Source organism: Mesoplodon bidens, assembly GCF_964165515.1.
Source record: "Mesoplodon bidens genome assembly, chromosome: 15".
Lineage (NCBI taxonomy): Eukaryota > Metazoa > Chordata > Mammalia > Artiodactyla > Ziphiidae > Mesoplodon > Mesoplodon bidens.
In genome coordinates, this window is record NC_138171.1 from 39274211 (window position 1) to 39296106 (window position 21896).

Genomic DNA, 21896 nt, shown 5'->3' on the forward strand with positions numbered 1-21896 from the left:
CTGGCTGCAGCACCAAGAGCCTTTCATCTACCCGGCTCAGAATAAAAGGGAGAAAAAGTAGAAAGAAAGAATTAGTAGAAGAAAGAAAGAGGGAGAGAAAGAAAGGAAGAAGGAAAGGAAGGAAGGAAGGAAGAAAGAAAGAAAGGAGGGAGGGAGGGAGAAAGGATGGAAAGAAAGAAAGAAAGAAAGAAAGGAGGGAGGGAAGGAGGAAGGAAAGAAAAAGAAAGAGTGAAAGGAAGAGAGAAGGGAGGGAGGGAGGAAGGAAGGAAAGAAAGAAAGAAAGAAAGAAAGAAAGAAAGAAAGAAAGAAAGAAAGAAAGAAAGACAGGAGGGAGGGAGGAAGGAAAGAAAGAGAGAAAGAAAGAAAGGAGGGGTGGAGAGAGGGAGGGAGGAAGGGAAGGTAGGAAAAGAAGAAAGAGAGAAGATAAAGTAAAATGAATAAAGTATAAAATATAGTAGCGTTATTAAAATAAAAAAGTAATTATTGAAAAGAAAAAAAAATCAGACGGATAGAACCCTGGGACATATGGTGGAAGCAAAGCTATACAGAGAAAATCTCACACAGTAGCATACACATACACATTCAGAAAAACAGAACAGGGGGAAAAAATTGAAAATCTTGCTCTCAAAGTTCACCGCCTCAATTTGGGATAGTTCGTTGTAAAAAGAGGAAAAGGGGAAAAAGTCTGAAATCTTGCTCTCAAAGTCCACCTCCTTAATTTGGGATAATTCGTTGTAAAGAGAGGAAAAGGGGGAAAAATCTTAAATCTTGTCCTCAAAGTCCACCTCCTCAACTTGGGATGATTCGCTGTCCATTCATGCACTCCACAGACGCAGGGCACATCAAGTGGACCGTGGAGCTTTAATCCGCTGCCTCCGAGGCTGCACAGAGAGATTTCCCTGTCTCTTCTCTGCTCTCACAGCTCCCGGGTCTCAGCCTTGGACCTGGCCCCGCCTCTGCGCGTAGGTCGCCGGAGGGCGTCCATTCTTTGCTCAGACAGGACGGGGTTAAAGGAGCCGCTGATTCGGGGACTCTGGCTCACTCAGGCCGAGGGGAGGGAGGGGCACGCAGTGCGGGGCGAGCCTGCGGCGGCAGGGGCCGGCGTGACGTTGCACCAGCCCGAGGCGCTCCGTGCGCTTTCCCGGGGAAGCCGTCCCTGGACCCCGGGACCCCGGCAGTGGCGGGCTGCACAGGCTCCCCGGAAGGGGGGGTGGACAGTGACCTGCGCTCGCACACAGGCCTTGTGGCGGCGGCAGCAGCAGCCCCAGCGTCCCACGCCCGTCTCTGGGGTCCGCGCCTTTAGCCGCGGCTCCCGCCCGTCTCTGGAGCTCCTTTAAGCAGCGCTCTTAATGCCCTCTCCTCGCGCACCAGGGAACAAAGAGGGAAGAAAAAGTCTCTTGCCTCTTCGGCAGCTCCAGACCCTTTCCCCGGACTCCCTCCGGGCTAGCCGTGGTGCACTAACCCCTTCAGGCTCTCTTCCTGCCGCCAGCCCCAGTCCTCTCCCTGCGCTCCGAATGAAACCCGATACCCGAGCCTCAGCTCCCAGCCCCGCCCGCCCCGGCGGCCGAGCAGACAAGCCTCTCGGGCTGGTGAGCGCCTGAGGGCACCGATCCTCTGTGCGGGAATCTCTCCACTTTGCCCTCCGCACCCCTGTTGCTCCGCTCTCCTCCGCTACTCCGAAGCTTTCCCCCTCCGCCACCCGCAGTCTCCGCCCGCGAAGGGGCTTGTAGTGTGTGGAAACCTTTCCTCCTTCACGGCTCCCTCCCACTGGTGTAGGTCCCGTCCCTATCCTTTTGTCTCTGTTTATTCTTTTTTCTTTTGCCCTACCCAGGTATGTGGGGAGTTTCTTGCCTTTTGGGAGGTCTGAGGTCTTCTGTCAGCGTTCAGTAGGTGTTCTGTAGGAGTTGTTCCACGTGTAGATGAATTTCTGATGTATCTGTGGGGAGGAAGGTGATCTCCACGTCTTCCTCTTCCACCATCTTCCTCTCCTCCCATCCTCACTCTTGTGTCTGAGCTTGCAGCTCTCCCAGCACCACTGCCCATGACCATATGTACCTTCACTCTACATAATAAAGTGTTCTTAGCAAAGGGAGAAGGAGCTGGCTCCAAACCACAGGAGACCATTTTGCACATCTTCGTGTCCACACACAGTTTCCATTAAGGAACCAAGGTTTGTCTTGTATGGATGAAGACTCTCTGAATAGGTGACTTATCTGGCAATTACATCTAATCCAGGACCTACCCAAGGAGGCTCAGGTTCCTTCTCAGCATCTGGAATGATCTAGAACTGATGCGACAAAAAAGGGGGTTGGTTTGAGCTGAACACTTAGAGAACCAGACAGTGGTGGGGCTTGGGGCAGCATCTGCTGCTAATGGGCTTTGCATCTGATCAACGCCTACTTTCTAGGTTGATAAGAAGAGAAACAAAACAAAACATTTTATCCTCCATTTTCTCGCCACACATACATCTTCAAAGAGCTACTTCCTCCGGAGTGAAGGATCCAAGAGAATACAAGATAGAAGCTATGATGTCTTTCATAATCTAGCTTTAGAAGAAACACAGTATCCATCCCGTGGACTCCTACTGGTTATATAGGTCAGCCCCTTGTGGGAGGGGTCTACACAGGGCAGAATCCCCTGTGTTCAATGGGGGATCACTGGGGCTGCCTTGCAGACTGGCTACCACACTCTCCAAGCAAAGACAGCCAGTTAGAGGAGCACAGAAAGGGTGGACACGACCTGTGGCTAGGACACTTGCTGTGCCCCATCACTGGATGGGAGTGGCTGGGAGAGAAATGTGGCTTCCATGCGAATGCTGTGAAGAATCCACAGAGGACTGGTGTAAGACCGTGAAGGTGCAGTCGCTGGGGACTGACTGCGACTACAGTCCTCAAGGCATGTTCTCTTGAAGGGAGATCTGAGCTGTGTGCCTCCATGGCTGCCACATCCTCTGTTCTCTTCTGTAAATAGACCCTGAGACTACCCATCTTCCCAGCCCCCTCCATCATTCCAAGCTTCCCTGACTCATAGGAGAATCACATCTTCAGGCTGACTTGGGAGTACTGCCATATTAAGAGGAGGAAAGGGAAGCAGAAAGAAAGAGGTGATATACTCAAGATGATAGAAGCAGGACCAAAATTTTTAAATTCCAAGTCCAGTGATCTTTGCTTTGTGCCATGAAATCGCTATCAATTGATTCAGCCATCTGTGTGAGGGACGGGATGCATGGACACGCCAGGCTGCTAAATACACCATTATCTATGATACATATTCCTTTTTTTTTTTTTTACTGTTGTGGCTGCTACGGCAACAGATTTGACTTCCTAATTATGTTTTTCTTGAGCTAATGTAAAAATTAATTTTCATTCCCTGAACAACCATCAGCTACTGGTAAGAGGAGATAACTAAACAGAGTGAGCAGTAATTCATCCCATCCTGGGACCATCTACAAGCTGGGGCAGGATGTGGTCATCTGTTACATATGCATTCTGTGCTCTGCTCTGGGCATGAGACCTTCTTTTCCCCAACCCTGTGACATAGATTTTAATATTCCCATTTTAAAGTTGAGAAAATGGAAGCCACAGAGGTTAAGCAACTTGATCAGAATTAACATGTTAAGTAAGTGGTAAGACAGAACTTAAGCTTGGACTCTACCTGAGTCCAAGATTAGTTCTCTTTCTCTAACGCTGGACTGCTTCCCATTCTAATATTCTTTAGATTCCTGGTGGCAATAAAAGATAGGGGCCAGAGGGGCCAGAAAAGAATCAGAGGGGTCTGACCTACAGTCGTGTTTATTGGGGTTACTGCTGTTCAGGGTCTAGTTCTTAGCTTTGGCTCTGCTGCCTCATTGTTTCCAGTCACGGGGAGATGCGTGAGTCTTTGGGGGAACTGATTCATGTGGATTAAACTCACAAGAGCCTGATGTGTAAGTCTGAATGACAATCTATTCCCTGGTAAGGGAAAGACCAGAATTTCCATGTCCATTTTCTAGGGCATCCTCTTCCCAGAAGACTGATAGGTTGGTTTACTAAGCAGAAGGTTGCTTGGCAAGTATAAAATCAGAACCTAAGTAACTGGGAGGTAGCTTTGAAGAATCCTATTCACAACTCGTGGATGATTTGTTCTCGGCTTCCTTTCTTATGTGATGGGAGCGTTTCAGTGTCTCTTTTCTTTAAACACAGCTGAGAATGTATAGTCATGTTTTGCTCATTGCTCTTGTTACTAGACTATTCTCAATAGCTTCCCTCTGTAGAAATATATTTTTTTCTTCAAATATTTTACTATTTTGACTTGGATATTCTCTGTCCTCTAGTATGGCTTTGCAAATTATTGACACTATACATTGACATGTGGTTTTCCTTACAATAGTACAAGTGTGTCAGTCTAGTGCTTAAAGACCCCACCCTCTTCCAGAGTCATAGGTATTGCCTGAAACCTGCCCTCAGCTGAAGGGACACAGTCTGTTTTAAATCACAGAGAATTGAACTGGGTGTGGGGCTCTAACTTAAGAGTAACGAATCTGTAGACTCAGCTAGTATGAGAAAAAGAACTAGACCAAATAGATTCTTTCTGTAAAGAATCTGAAGTGAAAAATAAAAGTAAAAAAGGATCGTTAGTAGAGAGGGCTTGACAGTGAGAGATCATGGGTTAGAAGGATGCCCCTTGCATCAGTTTCCTGGGGCTGCCATAACAAAGTGCCACAGACTGGGTGGCTCAAACAACAGGTATTTATGGCCTTAGAGTTCTGGAGGCTGGAAGTCTGAAATCAAGGTGTCAGCAGGGTTGATTCCTTCTGAGGGCTGTGAGGGAGAATCTGGTCCAGGACTCTCTCCCAGCTTCTGGTAGCCTCAGATGTTCCCTGGCTTATAGATGACATCTTCTCTGTGTCTTCACATCATCTCTCGCTCTCTGTGTCTTTCTCTGTGTCCACATTTCCCATTTCTATAAGGATACCAGTCATATTGGATTATAGTCCACCATAATGACCTCATTTAAACTTGATTACTTCCATAAAGAGCTTACTTCCAAATAAAGTTCATTTCAAGGTACTGGGAGTTAGGATACCAGCATATCTTGGTGGAGGGGGCACAATCCTACCCATATAACTTCCCTTAGAGGCAAACCCACAAACAAGATCAGGAGGGAGCCAAGTAAAGACACTACAGGGCTATGGGCTTCAGCAAGAGCCCTTCCCTGGTCTCAGGATACAGCCTGCCTTGGGACTGTGCCCATCAGGTCCTCCAGGGCAGCCTCAATGTGGTGCCCACAGCAGTGGCCATTGTGAAGCCAAATCCAGCCTCTGTACCCTGACACTGAATTAATTTTCAGAGACAGAGTTTTGGGTGAAGTACAAAAGAATAGCTTTATTGCTTTGCCAGGCAAAGGGGGCCACAGTGAGCTAATGCCCTCAAAATTGTTTGTCCCAACCTGGAGGGGGTAGTGAGAAGTTTTATAGGAATGGTTCAAAGAAAGTGTGATCAGCTTGTGGACATTCTTCTGATTGGTTGGTGGTGAGGTAGGTGGGAGTTGGCATCATCAACCTTCTGGTTCCAACCGGTCTGGGATGTACATGCTTGTGGGCAGCATATTGTTAATTTCTCCCACCTGGTGGAGGTTCCTGTATCCATAAAACAGCTCAAAGACATTGTTATGTGTATCCCTTGAGGGGGAGCCAGGACCCTGCCCCAAGGCTGCACTATTGTTTCTTGACTCCTCTTCCCTTGTCTCCATGTCCCCCCACTTCCCTAGTTATCAAATGTTTGAATCTGCTCCTTGGAACTCAGGGAAGGTCATGGAGGCTGCATGAAGCCTATTTCCTGTAATCAAGAAATGGGGGACACAGAAAGGCTTTTGTGCCCAGGAGCCCCACAGGGTCCTTCTCGGTATCAATGGGAGGGGCCTCAGCAGGGCCACCAGTGGGGACAACAAGGCACAACAGAGAGAGGGGGAGTCCAGAGAGAATGGCTGCAGTGTTCTCATCATTGCATCCCCTTTCTTTCTTCCGGTGACTAATAATTATGTGTCCTTTGCAATTAAGGAATCCAGAAAAGACAGTGGCCTGCCTCTAAGACCTGGGGTTACTGTGGTGGCTCCTTGATCATGACCAAACACACAGTCTAGGCATCAAGGTTGGTAACAGACATCCTGAGCAGGAAGTTACATTTCTATCCCAATCTACTCACTGCCACAAGCTAGCTGTATGACCCAGGCTCTCATCCCCTCGTGTCAAACAAGGGTTCTTCCCAGCTAGAACATTCTATAATTTTTATCATAATTGATCAATTAAGCCCAAATAGTCCCTTCAACAGGCAGCCTTAAAGACACACTTTAGAAAATCCACCAAGTGGGTAAATCATGCACCCCGTAAGTAAGAGCTTATTATCTAGCTCTCTGGGAAGCAGACCAGAATTTCTTCCCAAATGTGAGATTTACTTTAAGCTTAAGTTATTTTTAAAAGGTAGACAAAACCCATGATATCATCCCGCTATTAATTTGTAGATGTGAAAAGATTCCTACAAGTTCTGAGTCTTAGATAAATACACAAGAGTAATAATAACCTTCGCACGAAGGTATTGAGTGTTAGACAGTTACTGAAGGCAAACATTATTTGTTCCAAGGAACCTGCACAACTGGGTCTTTTGATTCTGCATGTAAGCTGCCAGAACAGGCAGTTACTGTTCTTTTTCTATTGTGGGTCTCAAAATACTTTAGAATTCTTTCCATTGTGGTCCAGCTGTCAGGGGGAACAACCCAGCACCAATGTGGGAAAGACTCCATATTAGAATCCTTCAAAGAAATGAAAATCTCAGGCTTGTGTCAGGCAGGTGCAGGGGAGAAGAAGGAAGCTGTCTGTGCCCACAGCCCGCAGATTACTTGGTTCTTGCTGTGCCCTGGGGCCTGGGATCCAGGGGCCCTCCCATCAAGGCCTTCATGGTCTAAGCGGGGGGAGACATGGTTATCACATAATATCAGTGCATTGCAATGGTTTCGGTGAAGTACACGTCCAAAAAGAGGAGAATGATTGAGTGCACTATAAGACATCTATAGATGTGGATACCTTGTGGCCATTAAATATGTTTTGGAAGAATATTTAATATTCTTTTTCACTCACTGTTGACTGTTTAGTAAAAAAGGCAAGATAGGGCTTCCCTGGTGGCGCAGTGGTTGAGAGTCCGCCTGCCGATGCAGGGGACACGGGTTCGTGCCCCTATCCCGGAAAATCCCACATGCCGCGGAGCGGCTGGGCCCGCGAGCCATGGCCGCGGAGCCTGTGTGTCCGGAGCCTGTGCTCCGCAACGGGAGAGGCCACAGCAGTGAGAGGCCCGCGTACAGCAAAAAAAAAAAAAAAAAAAAAAAAAAAAAAAAAAAGGCAAGATACAAAGTTCTATACAGTATGACCTACTTTATATATATTATATGATATATAGGCATATTTAAATATATGCATATAATATATACTTACATATAGTTTATAATATATTGGTATATTATCATAAATTATTGTATTATATAATATAGTATAATAATATATTATATTATATTATATTGTGTACAATGTATTATATATAATAATATATTATTATATGTATTGTATATATTATTATATTATGTTATATATAATATATTATAATATATTATAAACTGTGTATAAACTGTATATAATATATATAAAAGACAAACAAATAAAAATTATTAGCAAATGGTTGTTGAACTCCTACTATATAGCTTAATTTATTCTAGATACTGCGATAAATTCTTATTTATTTATTTATTTATTTATTTATTTTTGGCTGCATTGGGTCATCATTGCTGTGTGCAGGCTTTCTCTAGTTGCAGCAAGTGGGGGATAATCTTCTTTGCAGTGTGCGTGCTTCTCATTGCAGTAGCTTCTCTTGTTGTGGAGCATGGGCTCTAGGCACTCCAGCTTCAGTAATTGTAGCACGCAGGCTCAGTAGTTGTGGTTCGTGGGCTAAGAGCACAGGCTCGGTAGTTGTGGTGCACGGGCTTAGTTGCTCTGCGGCATGTGGGATCTTCCCGGACCAGGGCTTGAACCCCTGTCCCCTGCATTGGCAGGCTGATTCTTAACCACTGCGCCACGAGGGAAGCCCTATGCATGTATATAAATTCTTTATATATCATATGTCATTTAAGTCTTAAATTTGTTTTATGTGAAATAGGTCACATATACAAAAGATTGGCTGTAACATGTGTGGAGTTCAAACAATAAAAATAAATGGAACCTCCATGTGCCACTTCCCAGCTTACGCTGTGTCACAACCGAGATCTCTATGCCCTGCCTGATCACAGGTCCTACCCCACTCCTCAGAAGTAACTGCTATACTGAAATCTGCATTAATAATTCTCTTGCTTATCTTTAAAAAAAATGTGGTAAAAGAAAAAAAACCCATGTAGCACGAGATCTACCCTCATAACAAAATTTTAAGTGTACAGTAGTGTTAACTGTAAGCACATGTAGTCAGATCTCTAGAACTTTTTCACCTTGCATAATTGAAACTTTATACACATTAAGCAATGGCTCCCCATCACCACAACACCCGCCCCTGGCAACCACATTTCTGCTTTCTGTTTCTATGGGCTTGACTACTTTGTATACCTCATGCAGTATTTGTCCTTCTGTGACGGGCTTTTTTAACTTAATGTCCTCAAGCTTTATCCATGTTCTCACATGTGATAGAATTTTCATCTTTTTAAAGGCTGACTAATGTACCACTGTATATATGGCACATTTTCTTTATCCATTCATCTGTTGACAGACATTTAGTTTGCTTCTACATCTTGGCTATTGTGCATAATGCTGCAATTGAAGATAGGAGTACAAATACCTCTTTGGATAATTACCCCAAAGTGGGATTGGTGGATCATAGTATGGTATTTCTATTTTTAATTTTTTGAGGAACTTCCATACTGTTTTACATTCCCACCACCAGTGCACAAAAGTTCCAATTTATCCACATTTTCACTAACACTTATTTTTGGTTGTTTTTTGATAATAGCCGTCCTAACAGGTGTGAGGTAATATCTCATTGTGGTTTTGATTTGTGTTTCTCTGATGGTTGGTGACATCTTTTCATACACCTGTTGGCCATTTGTATATCTTCTTTGGAGAAAATTTTATTTAAGTCCTTTGCCCATTTTCAAAATTGAGTTATTTGGGGGTATTTTTGCTACTGAGTTGTAAAAGTTCTCTATATGCTTTGCATATTAAGTGCTTATGAGATATATAGTTTACAAATAAATTTTTTCCATTTTGTAGGTTTCCTTTTCACTCTGTTTTTTATTTCCTTAGCTGTGCAGAAGCTTTTTAGTTTGATGCAATCCCATTTGTCTATTTTTGTTTTTGTTGCCTGTGCTTTTGGTGTCATATGCAAGAAATCATTGCCTAGAACAATGTCTTGAGGATTTGCCCCTATGTTATTGTCTAGGAATTTTACAGTTTCAGGTTTTGTGTCTAAGTATTCAAACTTATCTTTATTTTTTTAACATATAAATATGTATCCTTAATAATGCATGCTATGGTCTGAATGTTTGTGTTCCCCTGAAAATTTATATGTTGATATCCTAACTCCTAAAGATGATGGTATTAGGAGGTGGGGCCTTTGGGAGGTGCTTACATCATGACGGTGGGGCCCTCCTAAAGGGATTAGTGCCCTTATATAAGAGGCTCCAGAGAGATCCTTTGACCCTTCTACCACGAGAGGATACAGTTAGAAAGTTCGGGCTATGAACCAGGAAAAGGGCTCTCACTAGAACACAACCATGTTGGCACCTTGATCATGGACTTCCCAGCCTCCAGAACTGTGAGCAACAAATTTCTATTGTTTATAAGCCACCCAGTCTGTGGTATTTTGTTATAGCAGCCCAAACAGACTACGACAATGCATTTCTTGATTTGTCTGGTTTTGAACTTTTTATAAATGGTGTCATATTGTATATATTCTTCTGTGATTTACTCTTTCTTGCTCATTGTTATGTTTCTGATATTCATCCATGTTGATGTGTGTAGCTGTGGTTTATTATTTCTGCACTAAAATATTAAGTTGTATTATTACTCTACAATTTATGTACCCATTCTACTGTTAATGAATATTTGAATAGTTTATAGTCTATTTTTTGCTATGATGAATGTGACTATACATGACTTCTGGGCATGCAGGAAAGAGTTTCTCAGATAAATACCTATGTGTGGAAGTACAGTGTCTTAGAATACATACATTCTTATTCTTCTCTATATATGTTAGCTATGTTAGTGTAGGCTAGCATAACAAATAGAAACAAAAGTACATATTTGCTCAAATCCTAAAGAACTTTATTTTCTTACTCACATAACAGCTTAAGTGCATTCTTGCAGGGACCCGGGTCTCTTCCAACTTGTGGGAGTGCTGTTCCTCTTCATTTGACTTTGGCAATGCAGAGGGAAAGGGAATGTGAAAAAAGGTGAGCCATTTCTTAAAAGCCTGAAAATGACCCAAGTACTTCTGTTCACATTCATTGTCAATATCTGTGCCACACCTGCCTGCAAAAGGGCAGGGATGACCCCAGGTTCCTTAGCCACTTCTCAGAAGTAATTCAATACTTGGGAAAGGGAGAATGAATTTTGGAGGACACCTAGCAGTCTGCCAAATAAGGTCAAGCCAAGTGTTTTCCAGAATAACTGTGGCCATTTAAATGCCCACAAGCAGTGCTTTAAAATTCCTGACACCACACATCCTTGCCAATAGTTGGTATTGCCTGATTTCAAATGTTTTCACAGTATAACATTTCTCTGATTATCATTTAGAATCATTTCATGGCTTCATGGACTATTCATGTTTTGTCTTCTGTGAAATGCCTGTTTCTATTTTTTTTTTACCTTTTTTTCTATTGAATTTCTTTTTTCCTCTTTCAATTTTTAATCTGTATTCACTCTGAAAACTAATTCTTTTTTTAGAGTTATATGTATAGAAAATAACATCTCATAGTTTGTGTTTTTTCTTTACATTCTATTTATATTGTGTTTATTTATTTTAATTTTTTGTGGTACACAAATTTTACTTTATTTTATTATTTTTTTTAACATCTTTATTGGAGTATAATTGCTTTACAATGGTGTGTTAGTTTCTGCTTTATGACAAAGTGAATCAGCTATACATATACATATACATATATCCCCATATCTCCTCCCTCTTGCATCTCCCTCCCATTTATATTGTGTTTAGATGAGGAGGGACCTGAATTTACATTTATTGTCAAGTTTGGCAATTTTTTATTTTACTATTTGTGCCTTTGTGTCTTGTCTTGAAAAATTATTTTTCACTCTGAGATGATCCATGTAGTCTCATGTATTTTCTCCTAAAAGTCTTGAAGTCTTGCTTTTTTGCATATGTTTTTAATAGTATATGTGTGTGTGTGTATCCATTTTAAATGGTGTGAGGTAGGGACCCTCACATGTGTGTGTGCCTGTGGGTGTGTATATATATATAATGGTATGAAGTAGTTGTCAGGATTTCTGATCCAGTAGGGGATGAATGCGGTCTAAGAATTTACATTCTATCAAGTTCCCAGTGATGCTGATACTACTGCTCCACTTTGAGAGCCACTGTTCTATAAAAGAGACAGTAAGTCCCCTACATACGAATGAGTTCCATTCTGAGAGCGTGTTCGTAATTCCAATTTGTTCATAAGTCCAACAAAGTTAGCCTAGGTACCCAGCTAACACAATCGGCTATATAGTACAATACTGTGATACGTTTTTCAACACAAATAATACATTAAAACAAATAAACACAAAAAATAAAGAAAACATTTTTAATCTTACAGTACAGTACTTTGAAAATTACAGTAGTACAGTACAACAGCTGGCATACAGGGGCTGGCATCAAATGAACAGGCAAGAAATAAAGATACTGTACTACTGTACTCTATATAGTACTATACAGTAAAGTACACAAAAACACAACCACTTGTAGAGGATGCACGCATGTGACACTGTATGCCAGACACGTGAACAATCACTTATGTGATTGGACATGTGCACACACGTTTGCATCTTTGAAAGTTCACAACTTGGTTTGTATGTAGGGGACTCACTGTACAGTTTTCTACACACAAGTCTCCACCCTCTCTCCCACAGTCCTACCACAACATACAGTGTAAGTTTATCTAGAACAACAACTCTTTGAGATTTGAAAACAAAAATACTACTAACCCTTCAATTAAATTAGCCATAAGTATTTTCATTAGATGAGGGGGGAGTAAGGCAGAGGAAAGAATCTAGGATATAATTTAATGACGAGGAAATGGAGCCCACATAAGTCAAAAGGCTGGTCCAAGATCACACAGTTCATGGCAAATAGTCCATCAAATCTTCACCACATAAAAATGGCACTAAAAATGCAAAATCCACCTTGAGAACACTTATCCCTGACCTAAACTGAGGAAACAGAACTAAATCCCCAAAAGCAAATGACACTTAAGAGATCTAAACACTGAAGGAACATGTCTCTTTGTAAATGTTTCATTTTTTTTGAAGCAAGATATACTACTGTGAAGTTGAGACAAAAAATTTAGAAACAATAAAAGTATTTATGATAATGGGTGAGAAACCCATTAAGAATTTTATTAGATAAGGATGACAAAATTAACTTTCTCTGTTTTCATTTTGGTATCACTGAACATTTGTGTTTCCATAATTAAAGTTGCAATGAAAAGAAAATTGGACACAGGGCATTACCCTTTTCCCTCTGCAGGGTGGAGGAGGATGATTTCTTTTCCCTTGAAAGATGAGGGAGGCCTACCATGGGTTTAATTAAGGAGCGTGTTGTATGCAGAAAAAGAGCAAAGCCTTAAGGTAACAGCCTCCAACTTAATTCCCCATGTTGAGTGGTACTTACATGCTTGGGCTCTGGCTCACATGGATAATGTGATTTTGAATCTGTCTCTACCACTTGCTCATGGTACTGGGCAGGGAACTTTACATCTGCATCCTTCACTTTTCCTTTTTGTGAAGCGGTTGTTCGAAGAGTACCTAGCACCTAGGAGCTATACAATGAGATGATCCATTCCTTAGAACAGTGTTTAGCACTTGTGATGCGGGGGGGGGGGGGGGGCGGGTGTGGCCTGGATATCAGCTGTCATCCACCCTTGGCACTGAATGGTGTGACTTCAACTACATATGGGAAATTGAGCCACACGTCTGAAAGGATTTTGATTTTGAATATATTTATCCATTCAGTCTCTCACTCAAAGTTCTCTGCCAAGCACTCTGCTTTTATCTCCTCTTGTGGCACCAGAGACAAGACCCAGATACCTGCCACAGCCTCTGTAGTTGCTGATGGGGCAGAAATTGTAGTTTTAAAAGGATGCTGGGGTAATGTGTTTGGTGGAAAAACAAAGAACAAAAACAAAGAGTAAGTTTAGAGAGGAGAAATACAAAGAGAGAGAAGATGACCAATGAAAGAAAAGAAGAGAAAACAGATTTTTTTTTTCCTTAGCAAAGCTAAGAATATCCCAAGGGTTTCAATTTGTTGAGGGTCAGTCCCAGATGAACCTATATGGAGACTGAGTTCACGGGGCCTCTGATGTTCACCTCTATATTTATTATTGCTGATACACAAGTGTGAATTGTTAGTCATTTGCTTATCTTGTTTGGTTAAAGGCAAGAGGAAGCATTTTGCACATGGCTTCCTGGGAGGATGCTGTTGAAGTGGGGAATACGAGGTCCTACGTGAGCTGGACCCTTAGCCTGGACCCAGAAATAGGAGTGGACCCGCTAGAGAGATGACGGGTGTAGTCAGAATCCAGAGGACCATCAGATACGGGATCTTATGGGACCTGAGCCACAGCAATTGTTCTGCGGGTGCCAGGTTTCACGATACAATTTGGCTGATGGGCAGCCATGCCTCCCTTACTCTGACCCTGACCATGGAGGACTGTGGGCCCTAGCCGAGGAGGGTTCTGCATCTGGCAGAGCACAGGAGAACCTCTGGCACACAGCAGTGCTTTGCACATTTGTGGTTATTATTTTTTTTCTGGAATTCACCAAGAACATATTTACTCTACTGCAGTACTTCTGGGTAGTCCTTTTCTAGAATATTCTTCTACAATTGTTCCCAGAAAGGAGCAAGGTCATTTTTCTCTCTGATACTAAAAAAATCCACTACTCTACATTTTTTGTATCAGCAAATCAAGAACATGAATTAAGCGACTATTGAACTCCAGTATCTTTAGAGGGATATACAATAAAAAGAAAGAAAAGAAAGAAAGAAAGGGAAGGAGGAAGGAAGAAAAGTAAGATAAATGGGACTGCCGCAGAAGAGCTTGACTCAGCCAGAATTATTCATTGATTGGAATTTTGTTATAAGAATTTATTTCCATTTATTTATTTGTTTGATTGGATTCATTCATTCATTCATTCATTCATTTATGTTAGCATGGAGTCGTGGACACTTGCTTTATTCCAACGGTTAGAATAGATTGTTTTTATTCATTTTATGTCTGGAATTGTCCCAGGTTTGGTCATTAGGGGCCCTTCACATTGTCTTCTGTGCTCTTTTGACCTGCTCCTGTGCAATACTTTTTAAGATACTTAGAAAGTGTTTCTGGCATCACAAGTTGTTCTGGGTTCACCTTGTTTTATTTTCCCTGCCTTAGTCTGGGAATCAACCATTTCTCCAAGGAGCTCTGATTCCTTATCTTAGACAAGTGTATGTACAGGATCTGCATGTGAGGTATGGAAAAACACTTTGTAAAATGTGACGGATAACAAAACAGAAAAGAAAATCAGATAAGGGCGGTGTGTCCTCAAAGCGGAGCACAGTGGAATCACGAGACTCCCAATAAGTGTTTGTTGTTAATGCGGCTGAATTTTTAAACCAAATATAATCAAGTGGCAAAATGCTTAATTCAGGCAGTGTGGGTAGTGTGCCAACTGTCTCGGTTTGCCAGGTACTGAGGAGTTTCCCAGAGCACTGGATTTTCAGTATGAAAATGGGAAAAGTCCCAGGGAAACCAGGAGGAGTCGGTCCCCTTAATGTGGTGAATTAGTGTGATGGTTAATTTATGTCAACTTCACTGGCCACGGGGTGCCCAGGGGAAACATCATTTCTGGGTATCTGTAAGGGTGTTTCTGGATGAAATCAGCATTTGTACTGGTGGACGTGAAAAAGTAGACGGCCCTCCGCAATGTCAGAGGGCCTCATGCAATCCGTTGAGGGTGAGAATGGTACAGAAGACAGAGGAACAACAAACTCACTCCCCTTTTTTTTTTTTTTTTTTTTTTGCGGTACGCGGGCCTCTCTCTGCTGTGGCCTCTCCCGCTGCGGAGCACAGGCTCCGGACGCGCAGGCTCAGTGGCCATGGCTCACGGGCCCAGCCGCTCCGCGGCATGTGGGATCTTCCCGGACCGGGGCACGAACCCGTGTCCCCTGCATCCGCAGGCGGACTCTCAACCACTGCGCCACCAGGGAAGCCCTCACCCCCTTTATTGCCCTGTCTCACTGTTGAGCTGGACCCTCTCCTCATCTTTTCCTGCCCTTGGCCTGGGATTTACACCCTTGGTTTCCCTGGTTCTCAGGCCTTTGGACTTGGACTGAATTACACTATGTGCTTTCCTGAGTCTCCAGCTTGCAGATGGCAGATCGTGAGACTTTTCAGCCTCTATAGTCACATGAACCAAATAAATCCATATCCATATATATAATATATATATATATATATATGTATACACCATATACTATAAATATATTGTATATATATTTATACCAACTGTATTAGTCAGGATTCTAATATATATCCATATCTATATGTAGATAGTCAGGGTTTTCTATGTATGTCTATATTTAGAGATAGTCAGGGTTCTGTATATATATCTCCCATTGATTCTGTTTCTCTGGAGTTCTTTGGAGAGCCTGACTAAGGCTGTTGTTCAGGGAAAGGGGAGATCAGGGCAAGCTGCATTCGTTAGAGGAGTCTTCCAGGGGAGACATTTGAGGCATTAAAATATCCTAAGAAACCCCCCTTTTCTCCTTCCACATCTCAAACCGTGTCACTCACTGTGAGTGGTTTTTACAGCATGCGTTTCCTCCACAGCGCCTGATTCTCTGCTCTCTCCTCACTGAGCTGTAAATAATAGTTTTGGACTTCAGACGTTGCTCAGATAAGCTGTGATTGAAAACACGGTCTTTGCCAATGGAACATGTCTCTTTGCCAGTGACAGCCTGTTGGAGCAGGAGGTGGGGAGGCCAGATGCACAATTACTACTGGGCTTCCAACAGCATCCCATTTGAGGTTCACAGAAGCACAACTAAATCAACAAAGATTTTGTTTCCAGCGTCACTGGTCCAGCTGTGGAGGTATCTTGGCTCTTCCTATGAAGTATTTCCCACAAGGGCTGGGTGGAGAGGTTGGAGGATCAGGGTAGAAAAGGTTGAGAGATGAATAAATCCTAGGCTTAGACAGAAATTCAAACATCTTGTTAATCTCCCTGTCCTGATGTGCAAACTGTATAGTTGTCTCCATAGTACAGATTCAGAAGCTGCGACTTCTGGAATGATTTTTTTAAATTTTTATTTTATATTGGAGTATAGTTGATTCACAGTGTTGTGTTAGTTTCAGGTGTACAGCAAAGTGATTCAGTTATACAAATACATATATCCTTTTTCAAAGTCTTTTCCCATTTAGGTTATTGAAGAGTATTGAGTAGAGTTCCCTGTGCTGTATAGTAGGTACTTGTTGATTAACTATTTTATATGTAGTAGTGTGTATATGTCCATCCCAATCTCCCAGTTTCTCCCTCCCCTGACCCTTTCCCCTTTGGTCACCATAAGGAATGATTAGCTGTCACATCTAAGAGGCTAAAGAGATGGGCGAGCTTTTGCGTCCTAGAACAGTGCTCATTTACCACAGTAATGCTGCCTCAGTTATGTTCCTAACTGACACTCCCTACACCTTTTTTTTTTTTTTTTTTTCTTTTTGTGGTACGCGGGCCTCTCACTGTTGTGGCCTCTCGCATTGCGGAGCACAGGCTCCAGACGCGCAGGCTCAGTGGCCGTGGCTCACGGGCCCAGCCGCTCTACGGCATGTGGGATCCTCCCGGACCGGGGCACGAACCCGTGTCCCCTGCATCGGCAGGCGGACTCTCAACCACTGCGCCACCAGGGAAGCCCTCCCTACACCTTTTTGAAATCCATAATGCACATGATGAGAAATTCTTCATTCAAAAATATGTACTTAACCCAGATTTCTCCATCTTATTTGAGCATCAGACTCTTTCTTCACTAGATGCTTATTTTGAAATCACAGAATGCAGAGTCCAAGAAAGTCGTCATGGGTGGGAAATTTGTGATTAAAAAAATAGTGAAAATCACTCATGTTGATGGAGGCATGCAAATGCTACAGCCACTAATGAGGAATTGTCTTAGGTGCTAAATCTGAAAGGTTGATATCACTGAAGGGCATTTTGATTGGTTGAGCTATGGTTCACTTTAGGTGATAGAATACCTCCCCCTTTCCCAGCGGTATTTGTTTGCAATCCTGTTGTTCAGCCACAGGGTGAGGACAGCAGCAGTAAGAGGTGTTTCATTAAGGCTCTTGGGCACAAGTGCTGCTCCTTTAGGTGCAGGTGAAAGAGTGGGAGACAGAGTCGGGAGGAGAATCAATCTCCCCCCTTGATGGAGAATTCTGCGTAGGGCTGGCCCATCAGGGATGTGTGGTTTGGAAAGCATTAGGAGACAGCACCCCTGACGGACACACTGACCTTCTCATACAGGGAATTTCTCCTATCAGTGATAAAAAGGCAACCCCAAAAGAACAGTGTAGAGAGGCTGAGAAAAGGACCTTGACAGAAGTGAACTAACCAAAGTTTTGAGCACAAGATGAGAGCTCAAGGTTATTGGTGGTTAGAAATCAGAAAAATGCCAGTTTAAACCACAAGGAGCTACCCCTTCCTGCCAATTACACTGGTGAAAATTAGAGGGCTGGGTAACACCGACCCTGATGGGATGTGGCCTATGGGGGATGCCTCTGACCTCTTTACAGTGGGGCTGGGCCAGTAGGAGGCACCAACTATGGGTCAGGAGGCAGGAGGGGAGTGTGGTCGGTAACTGTGTATTAACCAGCTCTCTCCCTGCAGGGTCACTTGGGATTGTCGGGGTCCCATGCCAGAGGGCACAGCTTCTGCCCCACAGCCCTCTCCGCACTGGACTGGTCCTGCTGGGCTCCACTGATCACTTCCTCCTCTCACTCCCTGCAATCTACTCACACCTCTGTAGATAAAGCCTTTCTGAAACACTCTTTACTTACCCAGTTGAACGTGCTATCTTATTCCAATTTTGATGGTGACTAATACCCAATGAATAGGGAAAACAACAACAGCTTCCCCAGAGCTACTAGTAGAAAAATTTAGTAAAATCACTGCTCATTTTCCCAAAACTTTAAAAAACAGATAGCTGACCTTAAATGCTCCCCGCTCCCAAAAGACAGTAGGCCATATAATTTCTCCCTTAACACAAATATTCCTGTTCCCAATACCTGACCAACATAACCAAGAATATTACAGAATAGTCTCACTTATGAATATAGAACTATGTGATTTAAAACATCTCAATTTAACAATACATCAAAATAATAAATATAAAATAATAAATATAAACCATGAAGGACTTACTCCAAGTATAAAAGTGATCAATATTAATGAAACATATTAATATATTATTACTATAGCTTATAACATTCATCTCAAAAAAGTGAATGTATAAATCAATAAATGAATGGATATAAAAGAGCACTTTATTGTATTCAATCCATTATTATATAAAAAGTGTCAGTATGGGAAGGGAAGACTTCTTCCTTAAAGTAACAAGAGTAATTCCAAGCTAGCTGTTGACATGCTCAAAGGAGAAAGAAGCCCTATCAGCAATCCTTTTGAAACAAAGTGCCTAGAAAAAAATGCCTCATCTGCCTTTTAATTTAGTTTACTTTTGGAAGTTCCGAGAAGCAGTTGCAGGTAGCTTGGCCATCAAAGGGGCTGGAGTCTGGTTTTAACCTCAAAGGACTCTAGAGGACCTGGAGGCAAACTGGTCCTCCCTGCTGCCCGGCACTGCCAGGGGCAACGCTTGCTTCCCCACCTGGTGCTGGTCTGGAAACGCACCGCAGCCGAAAACAGAAAGCTCCACTTTATTCCTTAGGGGTTTTCCTATCCAAACTCCTCATTTTACATGTAAGAATACTGAATTTCAGACAGAAGTGAGTTCCTCAAGAGAAAACACCTACTGGCAGAGTTAGGTGAGCACCTACTGTTCACTCATCAAACAACCCTGGCAAAGTGATCTTATTGTGACCTTTTTGCTGGCCGGGAGGCTAAGGCTTGGAGACACACAGCTGGCCTGAGATCATAGAGAACAGGGAGCCAGAGACAGACAGAGAGACACGACACTCAGGACAAGCTTATTATTTTTATCTTTATTATATTTTATAAAATAATTTTATAAGTTTTGCATCCCTTTTCAATATTTGTTCAACATTTATTTAGAGGTTAGAATTAGGGTGCCGTCTACCATGGCAAGGGCGGATGGCCAAAGCAGAAGTCCAGAGTAGGACCACGTTTATGTCTTAGTCTGACAGGTTGGCACATCCTTGGAAATCTGGTTCTGAGACAGGGTTTTGGATTGGAATCCACATTTGCTGGTTCCTGGGGCTGAGTTCTGCACCCTGGCACTCAGCTCTCCTGGTTCCCAGGCAAGACTACTTTCCTTGGGAACCACCGTCTGAAAATCGAAACTAAACATTGCTCTGTTTGTCCTCTCCCAGCTCATTCCAAGGGTACTTCTGATCTACCCGCTTTGTGCCAAGTAATGAGCAAGAGACCAGGCAGCTGGGGTCTAGATGGGCCTAGAGGATGAGCTCAGGCTGAAACATACAACTGCCATTGCAGTATTCCATTCAGCAGTTGTCTCTGGAAATCCCAGCCCTTTCTGACAGCTGGCATGAAGGTCTTCAGAAACCCTTTCCAGGCTGGTTCCTGTGTTTGACCTCCTGCTTGAAGGAGCTAGTCCACTTCCTCCCCTTGGGCTTCAATAGGCCTGCTTCAGTCTGATTTCGGCTTTGGTTCCTTTCTTACAGAGGAGGGTTTCCTCTGCACAACTCCAAGGAACCATTACCCCGGGCATTTTCCACCCCCAGCTCTCTGTTCCCTTCTGCTAGGATGCCACCTCTTCTCCACTAGAAACATTTCCTGGAACACAACAGGAAGTGTCACCATTTTCATGGGTTCATGGGTTCATGTCACTAGCCAGGCTTGTGCCTTGCTCTGTCTACCTATCGGTGTCAAGGTCAGCTCCCAGCAGCACCAGTACCATCCCAAGAAGAGGTGCTGGTGACAGAAATACTGCAACTTGAGTATCTTCATTATATTGACTCCTTGATACTCAATTAACAGCAGTAATCAGAAAGCACTATTTCTAAATATTTGTTCAACACTGTCCCCAGAGGCTCCGTGGTGTAGATCAGGACCTTCAGGCTCACTGCCTCTACCTACCAGCTGGTGTCTTCAAACTGGTGCCCTAAACTTTCTGGGTTTTATTCACCTTCCGGGTGGTTGGAAACCGAGGTTGCCTGCTTGCAGCCAGCCTTGCGTTTACTGTCTTCCTGATCCCCGCCTGGCCGCCTCCAGTCCCCTCTGCTGCAGTGCTTTTTGCTTGAGCCAAACAGACAGGGCTTGCTGCCCGTCAACACAGTGTGCATTTGCCCCCTGCCGTACCTGGAATGCCTTTCCCACCGATCTGATCTGCGTTTTCCTGTATTCCGCGCATGCTTCAAAATGCTTCCAAGGTGGCAAATGTTATGACGTGCCTTGGATCTTGTAAGAGTTGGGGAACACATCAAAAATTCTGGCAGTTTGCAATGCAGTCTGCCTCAGCTTGTACTTTCTGGCAGCCTGCTCAAATCTGTTACCTGGGATGCATGCAGAGCTTACACCCACACACTTATACATAGCTGTATGTGCATATGAATACAGACATATATATATATACGTATATATGTCACATACCTATCTATGCATCTGTCTGTCTATATCACTTATTCTTTACGGCGAGCCCATGTCATTTATCTCTTACTGCTCCCAATAGCACTGTTGGATATGAAATATTATTACTCTCACCTTTCAGAAGAGGACACTGAGATTCAGAGACTACGTAATTTGTTCCTTTTTTCTTCTGAGTTTAACTTATTAGACCTCCAGGACCACATCTCTTACAAGCACCTTCTCTAGAGTGCCTGTTAAATGAATAAACACATGTCTTAAATACATGAATGAGTAAATGTCTACAAATGCTGCTGTGTGATCATCTTTGAGACCTATTGCCTGGTTTCTTTTGGGCCCACACATGCAATGTCAGGGCTGGGTTTCTTGGCTTCTACCACGTATTCGTTTGAGGAATAATTTAGAAGTGTGACCAGGAGGTAAAACATCGGTCTGACTCTGGGTTAACCAGTGTTCCCAATTAGGCCATGATGTGCAGTGCTTGTAGCTAAATACAGTGTGGTTTCAGAGATAACTCAGCTAGTAGTCCATGGTCTCTGTTATCTCCTTCCCTGGCATTTCCCTGATGAGTGTATAAATCCCGGTGGAATCATGGCCTCCATTTCTTTAATGAGGCCTTTAAAAACTGGGGAAAATTACAGCAGCAGATAAGATTGGCTTTCCTGTATACCTACTTTGTAAAGGTTTCTCCTCCCCCCAGTGAAGTAAATGCCATTTGATAGACCCAGGAGTTGAATTTCATATGAATTGGCTGGGCCACATGATTGAGTTAATTCTTCCAGCAGGAAAGGAGTATTAAAAGCAGTTTCTGTCTCCCCTGATCTGATGGGTTACAGAAATGGAAATATTCCTCTCCTCT